General features: G+C 38.8%; 1 protein-coding gene across 1 annotated transcript in view; it reads right to left on the reverse strand.

Annotated features, from left to right (window-relative positions):
* SSR3 (signal sequence receptor subunit 3) overlaps window positions 1-16,397 on the reverse strand; it is a 145,165-nt gene that overhangs the window by 59,744 nt on the left and 69,024 nt on the right. Inside the window, exon 5 of the mRNA XM_063620305.1 lies at window positions 3,834-3,911. The gene's annotated coding sequence lies outside the window, so the exon portion shown is untranslated. The remainder of the gene's footprint in view (window positions 1-3,833; window positions 3,912-16,397) is intronic.

The raw sequence follows: 16,397 nt of genomic DNA on the forward strand, positions 1-16,397 counted from the left end.
ACATACAGATTCATACATACGTAAATATCATAAGGTTGTACCCTGTTGATTAGTATACATTATGTATATTATACCTCAATACAAAATAAAATGAAATAAAAATTACATGGAAGACTGTCAAGCTGAAATCACCTTGGGATTTGAGGCCAGCACTGAAGGCAAGGACTAGCTCACAATAGGGTTTGAATGCCAAGCTAAGCAGTTTGGACTTCATTTAGGAAGCCCAGGGGTCTAGTGAAGAAATGACAGGTTTGATTTCTAGTGTTGAAAGTTCATTCAGCATCGTTCTGTATAGAGGGAGCCCTGCAGCTCGGGCAAGGCAGAAAGCAAGGAGACGAGATTACCCTAAAATTCCTCTTCTGGGAAAAACCTAATTATATTCCTATCAATTTGGTGAGTGCACACTTTCTTTAAATAGAAAATGTTCCCCCCATGAAGTTGGGGCAGGAGAAGGAGGTAGCTACATGTATTCACCTTGCCACACTTGGCACGCTGACAATTTAGAACTGTTTTTCGCCACGCAGGCTCATAGAGCCTTCATGCTCCCCAGGGCAGGCCTTTCTGGCTTCTTGCCTTTCTCAGCTTCTCACACTTCCCAACCCCCAACCCCTGTCATTGTCACAGTTTTCTTCCTTTCCTCACAGCAATTGCATGGAGGAGGACAAGGTAGCTACTGCTGGCCATGCTGACCTAAATAAAATGCAGGGGTCACAAGGTCATTTCCATAGGGATTGTGTACAATTTGCATACTCTCAGTCAGACATGCTGTCAAAATCCAAGCAATTTTCCATATTAAATATTGGTCACTTAAAAATTAACATTATGAAAAACAGAACTGGGCATAGATAATTTTTAATGTATCTATATCATAGCTGCAGGTCTTTTTACTTTTTTATATTTGTTTGGAGCTGTTTCCATTTATTTAATAAACATTTTTAATATAAAACTGCTTAAAGAATATCTAGTTATGCATTTTAAAGACATACACACAGAAGAATGCTGTATCAGTAACGTGGGCTCTTTTCTGTAAGCTACTTCAGGTACACTCTCGTATTTTTCATTAACCCTAAAGTATCCACTTGCAGACCATTAAATGAAGTAGGATATTTAGACTTAAAATCAACACATTTCAGCATATGTAAGTCTCTAATTAAAAAAATGGCCAGGTGCAGTGGCTCATGCCTGTAATCCCAGCACTTTGGGAGGCTGAGGTGAGAGGATTGCTTGAGCTCAGGAGTGTGAGACCAGCCTGGGCAACACAGCGAGATCTCATCTCTACTAAATATTAAAAAAAAAAAAATTCAAGCATGCTGGTGGTGCTCACCTGCAGTTCCAGCTACTCAGGAGGCTGAGGTAGGAGGATCGCTTGAGCCTGGAAGATTGAGGCTGCAGTGAACTACAATTGAGCCACTGCATTCCAGCTTGGGTGACAGAGTGTGACCCTGCCTCAAAAAAAAAAAAAAAAAAGTGTGTGTGTGTGTGTGTGTGTGTGTGTGCATGCACTGGGAAAGACAGGATAATGAGAGAACAATGTTGAACTTGATCACATCCATAAGAAGGAAGAAAGAAAAAATTGATGGTAGGGGGTCAGCTTTGTGCACTAGCCACTAATTGATACTGTACTGTTAATCTAGGATGACTTGGTCACTGCCTAGATTGATGGAAATGGGAGGAAGGTTGAAAGGCAATTTAGATATATAAGATGGTTTTTTAAAAATGAAATTAATGCAAAAATTCAATGATGAACAAACTATAAAAATTTAAATAACAGGATCTAACCCTGCATTTGCATGACCTTGTCTTATTTGCCTTACCCTAATCCTGGCCCTGGTCCCCACAAAACTTTATTTACAAAAATAGGCAACTGACCTGTGAGCCATGGTTTGCCAATTTGCTTTTTTAAAGCATTGCATTAAAATACAGTCATGAATTGCTTAACGATCGGGATGCATTCTGAGAAATCCATCACTAGGTGATTCTGTCATTGAGCAAACATCATAGAATGTAGTTACACAAACCTAAATGGTATCGCCAACTACACACCCAGGCTATATGGAATAGCCTATTCCTCCTAGGCTACAAACCTATACGTTACGTTACTGTACTGAGTACTATAGGCAGTTGTAGCACACGTGTTGTTTATCTACACGTATCACTTAGGCTACACTAAGTTTATTATAAAAGTTTTCTCTCTTCAAGAATACATTGACCTTGGCTAGCTGTAACTTTTCTACTTTATAAACTTTTAATTTTAAAAAACTTTTAGATGTGTTTATAACAACACAGCTTAAAACACAACACATTGTACAGCTGTACAAAAATATTTTCTTTATATCTTTATCTCACAAGCTTTTTTTTTCTATTTTTAAAAGCTTTTAAAAAAGTTTTTAAACACTTTTTTTTGTTAAAAACTAAGACACAGACATACTTAGCCTTGGCCTACACAGAGTCAGGAACATCAATATCACTACGTTCCACCTCCACATCCTACCCTACTGGAAGGTTTTCAGGGGTGATAATACACATTGAGCTGTCATCTCCTATGATAACAATGCCTCCTTCTGGAATACCTCCTGGAGGACCTGCCTGAGGCCACTTTACAGCTAACTGTTTTTTAATAAGTAGAAAGAGTACGCTCTAAAATAAGGATAAAAAGTATAGTGTAGTAAATACATAAACCAGTAACATGGTCATTTATTATCATTATCAAGTATTATGTACTGAACATGATTTTGTTGCTATACTTTCATATGACTGGTAGTGCAGTGAGTTTGTTTACACCAGCATCACCACAAATACATGAGTAATTTGTTGCACTAGGACATTATGACAGCTACAATGTCCCTAGGTGATAAGAATTTTCAGCTCCACTATAATCTTATGGGGCCACCAACTGATAAAATATATTTAAGGTATCTTTATATTTTACATGTGGTTCATCATTGACCAGGATGTTGTTATGTGGACTTATATTTTTTATCTTGATTACTGAGTATTTTTTGCATTACCTTAAACTGTGTGTCTAAGGTGGGTACTTTACTCACCTCACCCTAATCCTGGCTTTGAGTGGAACTGGTAAATTGTGACTTCCTTTCAGGTTAAATGACAAAGACGTTTGAATGTAAAACAAACTTATGCAAAATTTATCATGTAAAACAAAATGAAGTTACACGTGCATTATGTTTATGTAATTCCTCTTACATATAACTGCCTTAGACTCCAGATAGTACAATTTTTATGAGTGAGAGAGAAAACGGACCCCATGGTACCTTCTAGTCCCAGGTGGAGTAGACCTAGGCACAAGAATCTACCAGATCAAAAGCTCTTTCAGCCAATCAGGAGCAAAGGAGCAGTGCCAATAGATCCAGAGCTGACACTAGGGTTTCAGCAATTCCCACATTACTTTATTGTATAGTATCCTCTAAGCTCATATTTTTGTGGTATGTCTAAGATTTGTGTCTCCTGAAGCTTCATGTCAGAGCTACTTGATAGGTCGTAAGCACACATTATGGTTCAAAATCAACTCAGGGTTTCAAAGAAAACCACAGTCTACACATGAGGTCAGAACTTCTTCAGGGTATAAGTGGTGATTTGTCTCAGTCTCATGATTTTCATGTACTCATTTCCCAAATAACTCCAGTCTCAAAGAGCACATCTGAAATGTTACACTTCTTGCAAGAAAGTACAGTACAGTGATTCCTTGTTCCAGGACATTATATGCTTTAGTGAGTCATTAACAGCATATTTCATTTTCCTACTAAGGTGTCAACTAAACTCATAATCCCTTCTAGGGTCAGCATGATTTCCTTCTAATTGATTTAGTACATACTTACAGATTTCCTGATGTCCAGTTCTGGGAACATCACCATCCATGGGGTCATCATGAAAGTGGTCACACTTGTCTTTAAAATCTGCAAACAGTTCTCAGAACGGTTAATGTGAGGTTTATGCACATCTACCCCTAGAAAACCAAACTATTAATTTGCTTGTGTGGGAACACTTTGGGCTCATCTGTACAGTCATTTATTTTGGGGCAAGTTCATTCCTTGCCATGAGAATTTTAACTATTTATATTATAGCTTTTGGACTTAGTTGTTGTCAGTTGGGATAATTGTATCCAGTAAAGCTTTTTTTCTTCTCCCCTTTTTTTTTTTTAAAAAAAAGTTTTCTTTTGTTATTATTGTTGTTGACTGTGAACATATGGTGAGGTTTTTTCTCTTTATATTTTACCAGCTAACTTATTTGATATATTACAAATAAGTAACACAGAGTACACAGTAATTTACTAAAGAAGATAAAGTTAAGTCACAATGAGTTTCCTGGAGACAAAGAACACCCCTTTCTTTTCTCTCAGGTCATTTGGGATATAAAATTCGAACAAACCTAAGAACATGTTGGTATGTATCTTTGTGCTTTGGTTGCCAAGTACAAGAGGTGAAACATGTCTCAATAAATATCTTCGGGGGTACACACTCGTGCTGGACAACCCGAAAAGAAAAACTCGTGCTGGAAAGAACAGAGTGCTCCCTTCAGTAATTTAAAAGCTTCTTTTCCTGATTGTGGCTGCCCATACATGCTGGGTAGTTCAGTTGGCAGGATCACTAAGTACTAAATGCTCCACCGGAGAGAACAAGCCCAATGTGCTCCAGAAGTGCAACAGTGGGAATGCTCAGTGCAGACCTGAGAAGAGAGAGTCCAGAGGTGAGCCCAGAAGAGCCAACCACATTCTGGCAGGATGGGGAGCAGTCTGGCTAGCAGGGCCTCCCGGAAGTTAAGGGACACCAGGGCCACTTCCATTTTTTTAAGGGTCCTAGTATATTAAAAAATAAAAGCTGAAGAGGGTGTTTAGATTGTGGTATATTTTGGGTGTTTACAACAATTACAATTACAAGTTGAATATATTTATATCCCACTGATATATTTCCAGAGTTGTTCCACCTCATTGGAGATTACAACCAAAGTCCACATTTGAGGCTACCAGTGAATGGTAGGCCCCAGCTAAACACCTTCCTGGCTGCCACTGCCACACAGTTCACCACCAGTTTGGATCAAACAGTCCAACTGGCAAGGTACATGCTGTCCTTAGAGTTTCTTTCTTACCCTGTAACCTGGAAGGCCCGTGCCCCAAGCAGGCCCTTAATAAGTACATGTTGAATAAATGAATAGACCAGTTTTGAAACATCAGCAAGACCGTTCTCATCTTGTTCTGTTCCTAAAATGCTTCCCCTTCCCAAGTTGACTCCCCTCAACCATGTATCCTACTCACCCTTGAAGTTCTAGCCAAGCACCATGTTTTCTGTGAAGTCTGTCTACTGCTGTTACTATACCTACTTTATATGCTCAAAAGTCTTCCTGCGTTTACAGTTAGAACCATGTATAATAGTTTGGCACCCCCACTCCCACCCCAGCCTAGAGAATTCAAGCTCTTTACAGCCAAGGACTATGTCTTACTCTTCTTTTGGATCTATAGTGTAAGGCCTAAAGTTTTCTGTGCTGCCTTGACATCTTTGAGCTTCCTGGAACCCCCAAAGACTAACTGTGAGTTCTGCTTTTGCCAGATATGCCCTCCCCAGTCGAAAAGACTCCTCACCTGGCTAGTTTCCCTATTAGCTAAATGAGCTGCACGCTACCTGGTCTTCAACCTAAAAGGTTCTACTTCCCTGCCAGCCTGTGAAATTATTCAAATAAGCCAGTCATCCTCCAGTGGGAACCAGGGGTCACCCCAGCCTGTGTTGCTACAAAACTTGCCTCCCATAGGCCATGCTTGTCCACTCTACTCCTGAGTGCAACCCCAAGTGACCTTGCATGGTGTCCTGTGCCCTCCCCTAGGCTGTGAGCTTATGTGAGTCATAAACTGCCATCAATCTCATCTGTCCAGTGTTGGGTGCTGGGTGTTCCACCACCTCATATTATTTAGGGTGGGGAATTCCTCTTTCAATAATGGAGTGAATAGAAGGTGATCAGAACAGTATCCCACACAGAGGTGTCACTCAATAAATTTGTGCTGATTGCATCATCTTCATTTGATGAAGTTCCTAGCCAAGTAGAAGACTGGAAATTAATTAAATATTTGCTGTAGATGACTACAGATTTTTCTACAAATAATCCATTTGAAACATATAGCAACAGCTTCTATTTGCATAATTACGCTTCAAGCAATCTTTTTCTTTACTGTTCACCATACTGTTAACCAATAAAAGCAAAATTGCCTAAGAGCAAATCTGTACTTAATTTCTGTATTACTGATCTGACATTTACATTGCAATTCTTAATAACTAATTGAGGTAAATTGTAACTGTGTCCAATCATGGAAATAAGATTCCAGTATCAGTCAACATTGGGTATAATCAAGAGACTAAAAACAACTGAAAGTGCATTAGAACTCAGACTTTCTCCCCACAATGACCTACTTAATGTACTTCATTGTCTCCCTTTATCTCACTTCTTTGTAAGCAAAATGGTAACACTTGGAGGCACTGAAAGAGAGACTTGTCCTAGAATCTGCAATTAGTTTTCTTATTAGTGTTTCAGGGAGAGTTTCATTCGCATTACTGTTAATTTATCACTTGGTTTCCAAGGTCCAAGAGGAAAAAAAAAAAGCCACGTATTTTCCCTTCTGAGGGCTCCTGCTTTTTATCTTAAAGCAGTGGGGGTGGGGGGAAATGTACACCAGCAAGCAGTTCTCCTGTCCAGTTTCCAAGTCACACTCATTAGTAACGGGCCTCAGCCCCTCCCAGCACCCCGCCACTTCTCTCCTCTGCTGAGGGCTGGAGAAGGTGGGGACTGGGGCTCTGAGAGGGACCAGGGGATCAGGAAAGCTCAGATCCACGCCTTACCGCTCCTTGACCACAGTGGAATGTGATGACTAGCTTTTTTCAGCCTGGGCTCTGCATGACAAAAGTTAGTGGAAAACGGTCATCAAACATTTCCAGCAAGCTTCAGACTTCTCCAAAGGACAGGGCCCTTCTCCGAAAGACCGCCTGGCGCCTGGATTAGGCCGCCCCTAGCCTAGCCTCCCTGCTGCTCCTTTTCCCGGAGTGGTCGGTACACAGGACGTGCCGAACGTGCGATTATTACAAGGCTATTACCAGAAGCAAGGGGATGTGCTCAGGGTGAGGCGCAGGCAAGGAAAAGGCATTTCCAAACAACCCAAACAGCTTGCGACTGGGGACAAACCATTTCACCAGGGCGGTGGGGAGGCAGCCGGCCGGCAGGCCGGCCGACCCGGGATGCGTGTGCCCATTAGCTGTGCGGGCTCAGTGTGCAGACGCTCTGGCTGCGCACCGCGCGTGCTTAAGTTCCAAAGCGCTGCTCTCCACAGCGGCTGGAAAAGGTGGAAGAAAGAACAAAATAAAACGAACTTTCCCCACACATCGCTAAAGGGAGGGGGCAGGCAGGAGGCCAAGCTCTGAAGAAAAGCTCTAAGAGATCTGTAGTGAATGGAGGAGAGGCCCAGGGCAGAGGCTGGTGCTGTATTTATGTCCAAAATTTGCCCGCTTTCCTGCTGTTTGCTGCTGACTTGATTGGCCAGAAAAAGTCCCCACATTTTACCCCTGGATATGGAGACCTTTCTCAGTACTCCACACACATATTATCCAGATTTATTTAAATAAGAAAAAAAGCAGAGGGAAAAATATTTTTCATAAATATCTAGTACTAATAGTTTCATGTGTAAACTGCCGGTAACTGCATATATACATATATGTATATGTTTTTAAACCAGAACATACCATAGTTGTGTAATCTATTTTAAAAATAATTTTATTGTGGTAGAAAACTCATACTTTAAATTTACCATCCTAACCATTTTTCAGTGTATAGTTCAGGAGGGCTAAACATATTTACATTGTTGTGCAACAGATCTCTAGGACTTTTCCGTCTTGCAAAAGTGAAACCCCATTAAACGCTAATTCGCTCTCCACTCTGCTTTAGTAACTGCCTTTCAACTTTCTGTTTAATTTTGACTATTTTAGACTGTATATCTGAGTGGAATCATGCAGTATTTGTACTTTTGTGACTGTTTAGCATAATGTCCTCAAGGTTCATCCGTGTTGTAGCATGTGACAGAATTTCCTTCTCTCTTAAGGCAGCGTAATATTCCATTAGATGTATATACTATTTACATTTTCTTCATCCATTCATCTGTTGGTAGACATTTGGGTTGCTTTCACCACTTGGCTATTTTGAATAATGCTGTGGATAAACCTGGGTGTGCAAATATCTCCTCAAAGTCCTGCTTTGAATTCTTTTGGATATATACCCAGAAGTGAGATTGCTGGATCATATGGAAATTCTATTTTTAATTTTTTGAGGAACTTCCATACCGTTTTTATAGTGGTTGAACCATGTTACATTCCCACCAACAGTGTTCAAGGATTCCAATTTCTCTGTATTCTTGCCAACATTTGTTATTTTCTGTTTTTCGGATATTGGCCATCCAAATAGGTATGAGGTGATATGTAATTATGGTTTTGATTTATCTTTCTCTTATGATTAGTGATGTTGTGCATTCTTTTCATATGTTTGTTAGCCACTCGTACATCGTCTTTGGAGGATTATCCAAGTCTTTTGCTCATTTTAAAAATCAGTTTATTTGTGGTTTTGTTATTGAGTTATAGAAGTCCCTTATATATTCCGGATATTAACTCCTTATTAGGTATATAATTTGCAAATATCTTCTCCCATTCCACAGGTTGCCTTTTCACTCTGTTGATTGTTTCCTTTGATGTGCAGAAGTTTTCAGGTTTGATGTAGTCCCACTTGTCTACTTTCACTTTTGTTGCCTGTGCTTTAGGTGTCATAGCCGTGAAATCATTGCCAAATTCAATATTCTGAAGCATTTCCCTTATGTTTTCTTCTAGGAGGTTCATAGTTTTAGGTGTTAAATTTTGTTCTTTAATCTATTTTGAGTTAATTATTGTATATGGTATAAGGTAAGAATCTAACTTTATTCCTTTGCATGTGGATATACAGTTTTCCCAGCACCACTTGTTGAAGAGACTGTCTTTCCCCAATTGTATCACACTTATCTTTTCATGTTAAGAAACATATTCAACTTCATAGCTTTTAAGGCTGCATAGTATTTCATACAAGCAGATACATCATGATTTACCCAACCAGTCTTCTATTATTCAATAGCATAGATATGTTCAATTGTTTCTGGATCATAAAATAAAATTTCCCTCTCTATGTATCTGGCTTCTAGAGTTGTCACTTTAGCCAGGCTTTTTGAAGTTTCCATATTCTTTCCAGCACTGCTGCTCACGAACTCTCACCTCCACACCCTTACAGATGCTACTTTTTTACTGCTAAGAATTTTATCATACTCCATACAAATATTATGCAGAAATTCAGTATTCTTTTCATTGTGGTAAGAAAGTGCAGCTGGGAGTTGGGAAATGTGGGTCTTAAACTGAGCTCTAGTGTTGTGGTAAGAAAAGCACAGTGTAACAGGTATGGGCTGAATTGTGTCACAACAAAGTTCATAAATTGAATCCCTAACTCCCAGTGCCTCACAATGTGACAATATTTGGAGATAAAGCCTTTAAAAAGGGATTAAGTTAAAATGAAGTCATTGGGGCGGGCCCGAATTCAATCTTACTGGTATCCTTATAAGAAGAGGAAATTTGGACACACAGAAAAAGTCCGGGGTCTTGTGCACAGAGAGGAGAAACCATGTGAAAACATAGCCAGAAGTTTGCTATCTGCAAGCTAAGGCGAGAGGCCTCAAAAGAAACCAAACCTGCTGCACATTGATCTTGGACTTCTAGTCTCCAGAACTGTCAGAAAATACAGTTTTTCTGTCTAAGCCACCCAGTTTGTGGTGCTTTGTAAAAGTAGCCCTGGCAAATTAATACAGCAATGCTTGAGTAAATTACTTGAATCTGTGAGCTTCAGTTTCTTTCAAACAAACTAGAGGATGAGATTATGAGACCTGGACTATTCTTAAACCTTAAATATGTGATTTATTTTAATGGGGTTGCACTAAAGAGAACACTAGCACACATAACCGAAAGTACAGAGAAAGGACAGACTTCAGGGTTGATTCTGTGGATTAATCTTTCAAAGGCCCAGGTGTTTGTTTGTTTGTTTGTTTGCCTCTTTGCTCTGCACACCACAGTGTGGACTTTTTCCTAAGTCTAGGTATCTTTACGATGCCGAGATAGATGACTGCCAGCAGCAATAAGGGCAAAATCCTTTCTTATTTACATCTAAAAGAGGCCAGCACACTTCTACTCATATTTCATGAGTCTGAATGGCTTAAACATGTCCATTCCCAACTCACCCACTCATTTAGAATTAAAGGTACTGTGAAAGGCTTGCAGCAATAATCTGGCTGGAAAGGACATAGAGAGGCAATAGTCACGTCCACTAACACTAGGAATAAATCATTTAATTTCTGGTTAGCTGTGATTTCTATGTAATCATCATGCATACTCAGGAAAGTGAGATCATAATCTACAAATACATTTCAAACATAACATTTTATGAATACTAACCTTAACAGTTAATATATTAAGTATATTTTGTAGAGATATTTAACTAAATATTTAATAATTTTTGATATCATTGTTTCCTTTGTGCAGTTAGAAACCAATATATTATTTTCAGGTCTTAAATATTCAGGCCTTGAAAAGCTCTTAGACTTTAGGCATTGTGTGCAACGAATGAAAAGGCCCTAGAGGCAAGACTGAAATGTGATGATAATTAAGAAAATCCAAAATGTGATAAACTATTTTGTTCTTTGCTAGAAGAAAAACTATGTTTATGGGAGGAACAAAGTCCCTCTGGAAGCTGGGAAAGGAGAAACAAAAATTGTAACAATTTTGAATGTGTATCCAGCACCATCCACTGAAATAAATTTTGACTAAAAAAATCCAAGAAGTTGTGGGCAGGCACTACTAGAAACCCCTTTTCCTTACTAATATATCCTTGCAGCTATGTGTCCAGCAAAACAAAAACAAAAACAAAAGCCAACAAAAAGAGCAACAAATAACAACAGCAACAATACAACAGGAAAAACAGAAAGAACTGTATTTTTCACTTTTGCAAACCCGGGTATCATTTGACATAATACTAGCCAATGAAATACAAGCAAAAGTCTGCTGAAGATTTCTGGAAATTTTTGCTTTACTATAGATGTCTCCTTTCCTCCTTTTTACTTTCTTTTTCTTCCTCTACCTAAAATGCAGACATATGGCTGGAAGTGGAATAGCCATTCTTTGACTAGAAAGTGACCAGGGCTAATGGTGAAACAGGAAAGGCAGAAAGAGTCTGGAGGTTGATGATGTCGGGAAGCTGCCACTCCAGTCCAGGAGTGCCCACCTCTAGACACATGAGAAAGAGAAATACCTATTTGGTTGAGGTATCTAATGTGGTTTCTGTTGCATGCTGATCTGATTAATGTAACCACATGGAAAAAGTTAAAAAAAAAAAGGTAAAATTAATTTAAATAATACATTTTATTTATCCTATATATACATGCCATTTTTACATGTAGTCAATGTAAAAATTATTAACAATGTATTTTACAATTTTTCACTGGAAGTTTTCAAAATATGGTATGTCTTACAGCACCTCTCAGTTAGGACCAGCCACATTTCAAGTGCTCAATAGCCCATGAGTGTGTCTAGTGAGTAATATATTAGATAGTGCAATTTTATAGCCTTAAGTATCATATTCAAAAGCTTTGAACTTTAACTACAGAATATAAACAGAATTATAATTTAATTTCTAAGAAAAATGAATATATTCGAAACATTAACGGCATTGTGTTTATTTCAAATTGTTATGGCTTATAGTTTTTGAAAATGAAAACCAAAAATGTAGTCAATTTCCAAGATGTTAACGCAAAGTCAGGGATATCTGCTGAGTCTTCTTAACCTTAGGTCACTTCTTTCATAATAACATTTTGGGGGTATTGTAAAGAAGAAATAGAAACCAATAAGAAATAAAACTAAATCAGTTACCACAAATAACTATAATCAGCATGTTAAGAAACTGTCTTCTTGATTTTTTTTTTTTTTTTAGAGTCTCGCTCTGTTCCCCAGGCTGGAGTACAGTGGCATGATCTCGGCTCACTGCAACCTCTGCCTCTCAGGTTCAAGCAATTCTCCTACCTCAGCCTCCCAAGTAGCTGGGATTACAGGCATGCGCCGCCACGCCCTGCTAATTTTGTATTTTTAGTAGAGACAGGGTTTCTCCATGTTGGTCAGGCTGGTCTCAAACTCCTGACCTCAGGCGATCTGCCTGCCTTGGCCCCCCAAAGTGCTGGGATTACAGGCGTGAGCCACCGCACCTGGCCCTTGAATTTTTTATGTATCAATACCTTCCCCCCTGCCCACCCCCCACCCCCCGAGATGGAGTCTTGCTGTGTCACCCAGGCTGGAGTGCAGTGGCACGATCTCTGCTCCCTGCAACTTTTGCCTTCTGGGTTCAAGCAATTCTTCCTGCCTCAGCCTCCCACGTAGCTGGGATTACAGGTGCCCACCACCACACCCAGCTAATTTTTGTATTTTTTAGTAGAGATGGGGTTTCACCATGTTGGCCAGGCTGGTCTTGAACTCCTCATCTCAGGTGATCCACCCGCCTCGGCCTCCCAAAGTTCTGGGATTACAGGCATAAGCCACCATGCCCAGCCTATCAATACTTTTAAGACAGTTGAGTTTACACATTTTATACTAATTTTTATTTTTAACATTATTTCATAAGCATTTTTTTATATCATTAAAATTTTTTAAAAAACATTCTCAATGATTACTTTATACTATGTCGTCATATGAATAAACTATAATTTGTCCGTTACTTTAATGCAGATACTTAGGTTGTTCCAAACTTTTATTACCATAAAGAATTTGTTCCACTATCTTCATACATAAAACTATTCTCACAACTTGCTTTATCTTCTTAGGATAGATTCCCAGAGGTGAAATTACTGAGACAAAATGCGTGAACACTTCTTAATCTTCTGATATAGACTTGCCAGACTGCTTCCCAGGAAGATTTGAACCAATTTACACTCACAACAAAATTGTGTGAGCCTTTATATCCCTACATACTGTTACAAGCATTCTGTATTAATCCTTCCTTCCTTCCTTCCTTCTTTCTTTCCTTCCTTCCTTCCTTCCTTCCTTCCTTCCTTCCTTCCTTCCTTCCTTCCTTCCTTCCTTCCTTTCTGCCTCTCTCTCTCTCTCTTTCTTTCTTTCTTTTGAGACAGGATCTTGCTTTGTCACCCAGGCCAGAGTACAGTGGCATGGATCAAAGCTCATTGCAAACTCCACCTCCCTGGGGTCAAGTGATCCTCTTACCTCAGCCTCTTAACTATCTGGGACTACAGGTGTTGTGCCACTATGACCAGAAAATGTTTTTATTTTTTGTAGAGAAGTGTTCTCACCGTGTTGCCCAGGTTGGTCTGAAACTCCTGGGCTCAAGCAATCCTCTTGCCTTCCAAATGCTGGGATTACAGGTGAGAGCCACTGTGCCTGGCCCTGTATTAACCTTTTAGAAAAGGTAATGGGGGAAGAGAAGAAAGGTGCTAATTTATGAGGAAACTATCTCAGTGTGCTTTAATTTTGATTAGTTGATTACTAGTTAGAATAAACATTGTTTGCTTTTGTTATGTAACAACTGCTGTTTGTCTTATAATTTTTTATGCAGCTTATGTATTAACAAGATGAATACTTCATCATGCTTGTTTTAAACACTTTTCCAGTTTGCTTACCTTTAAATTTTATTTTTTAAAGTCAAGTTTATTGTGGTATACTTTACATACAGGAAAATTCATCCTTTTTAGTATAAAGTTCTATGCATTTTCAAAAAATGTATAAAGTTTGGTAATTAGCATCATGATCAAAATATAGAATACTCCATTACTTCCAAAAATTTTCCCCGTGACCTTTTATAGTCAACCCTTCTCCCACCTCCAGCCCCTGGCAACCACCCATCTGTTTTCTGTCCCTATAGTTTTGCCTTTTCCAGGACGTAATATAAATTGAATCATATAGAATATAGCTTTTTGAGTCTGGCTTCTTTCAATTAGCATAAAGCATTTGAAAAAAAAGCCATGTTATTTGTGTATGTCAGCACTTTGTTCTTTTCTATTGCTGAGTAATATTCTATTGTATGGAATCCCACGTTTTGTTTATGCGTATACTAATTGAAGGACATTTGGGTTATTTCTAGTTTTTGTCAAAAATAAAGCCACTATAAACATTCACATACAGGCTGGGCGCGGTGGCTCACGCTTGTAATCCCAGCACTTTGGGAGGCCGAGGCGGGCGGATCACGAGGTCAGGAGATCGAGACCACGGTGAAACCCCGTCTCTACTAAAAATACAAAAAATTAGACGGGCGTGGTGGCGGGCGCCTGCAGTCCCAGCTACTCGGAGAGGCTGAGGCAAGAGAATGGCGTGAACCCAGGAGGCGGAGCTTGCAGTGAGCCGAGATTGCGCCACTGCACTCCAGCCTGGGTGACAGAGCGAGACTCGGTCTCAAAAAAAAAAAAAAAAAAAAAATTCACATACAAGTACTGGAACACAAACTTTTATTTCTCTTGGTAAAAATCTAGTGGGATTACTAGATTGCATGGCAAGTGTATATTTAACTTCACATGAAACTGTCAAACTATTAAAAAAAAAAGAAACTGGTCAAACTATTTTCCAAAATGGTGCTACCATTTTGTATTCCCACCAGGATTGTATGAAAGGTTCAGTTGTTCTACATCTTTGCTGTCTCTTGATATTGCTGGTGTCATTTTTCATTTTGTTTTTAAATTGTCATTTATTTGGATTTTTTAGCTATTCTAATAGATATATAGTGGTATTTCATTATAACTTTAATTTGCATTTCCCTGAGAATGCAAAAACAAGCAAATAATATCTAATGAAATAAATATCCTAAAGAAATTAACAGTGTTTGCGAATTTAAATTTATTGATCTTTTAATATATTTTTCCACTTGTTTTAGATTAGAAAGTTCTTTCTCAAAGAGAAATCAGAAGAAAATTTAGCTATAATTTTAGGGTTTTCAAAAATTATTTGCTCTAAATTATCCACATTTTAATCTATCTGGGTACACATTTATTTAATTAGCTACTTGTATGATGATGGTATCTATATTCATGTTTTTCCCAAAAAAAGGCTGATCAGGTTTTTCTATAATTTTATTGACCAATCTATTCATCTAATTTACTTGTGAAGTCTCACTTATTAAAAAATAGGAGCGGTTTCTAGGCAATCAAGTCAGTTACAGGTATCTATCTATCCATGCATTCAACAATTACGTATTAAGCACTTACTATGTGCCAGGCACAATTCCAGTTTCTGGGACTATAACAGCTAAAGAAGTAAAGCCCCTGATTACCTGGAGCTTATATTCTAGTCAGGACAGACAGATAATAATTAAAGAAATTAGTAATTGTATAATATTTTGTGTGGTGATAAATGCTAAGAAGGAAAGTAAAGAAGGTAAGTGACATGTAATGACAAGCAAGCACCCTTTTGGGCAGGTTGGTCAGACTGACCTCTCTGAGAGAGATTTGAGTAGAAAACTGAATGTATTAAAGTAGCAAGACATGGAGATATCTGGAGAAGAAGCATTCTGGGCAGAGCCACCCCAAAATGTAAAGACTTCATAATAGGAAGGAGGCTGGCATGCAGAGGAAACAGCAAGGAGGCCATTGTGCATGAAGCTAAGCCATGGAGGTGGTGAATAGAGATGAGGTGAGAAGTGAACTCTGAGGGCTCAGATCACATACAGCTGTGCAGACAATTTTTATACTAAATCAGACATAAAGCTACTAGAGTACTGAGCATAAGGTGATGTGATCTGACTGACATTTTTAGATCACCCTGGCTACTGTGTGGATTATTGTTTAATACATTTAATTTAAATAAGAATGAGTCTATTGAAAGAAAAATAATAAGTCAATGATAGTGCAAATGGTACTTGGATACAGTAAAAATGATGAAGGTAGTATGTTAATGCCCAAAGTATGGGAAACAGTGGTTTAACTGGTTACTGCTACTACCCAGGCAACTGCAAATTCCTGCAAGATTCTCATGACCAGCCATTTTCCTTAACCTTCTTGATAATTCTAAGAGTTCTTCTACTGATTCCTCACTAGGGATTTGTCACCTTTCTGGTATTCAAGTTTGGTTCCAGGGCTTCACACTTTACAAAGTTATTGCACATTTATTATTACAACAGATCTTGAGGGAACTCATCTCAGAAAAGTCTGAAATCTTGAAGTGAATCAAAGCTCTCCCAGCCTCCATCAGTGATCCAGCTGTGTGCTCTCAGGGCACCAGAGAGAGAAGGCTGCATAATCACAGATAAACTGCCTTGAAGGCACATTCAGGCACAACTTCCTCAATTACAGCACCTGTAGTTTTGGACTG

This window comes from Symphalangus syndactylus, chromosome 17, assembly GCF_028878055.3.
Source record: "Symphalangus syndactylus isolate Jambi chromosome 17, NHGRI_mSymSyn1-v2.1_pri, whole genome shotgun sequence".
In the NCBI taxonomy this organism is placed as follows: Eukaryota; Metazoa; Chordata; class Mammalia; order Primates; family Hylobatidae; genus Symphalangus; species Symphalangus syndactylus.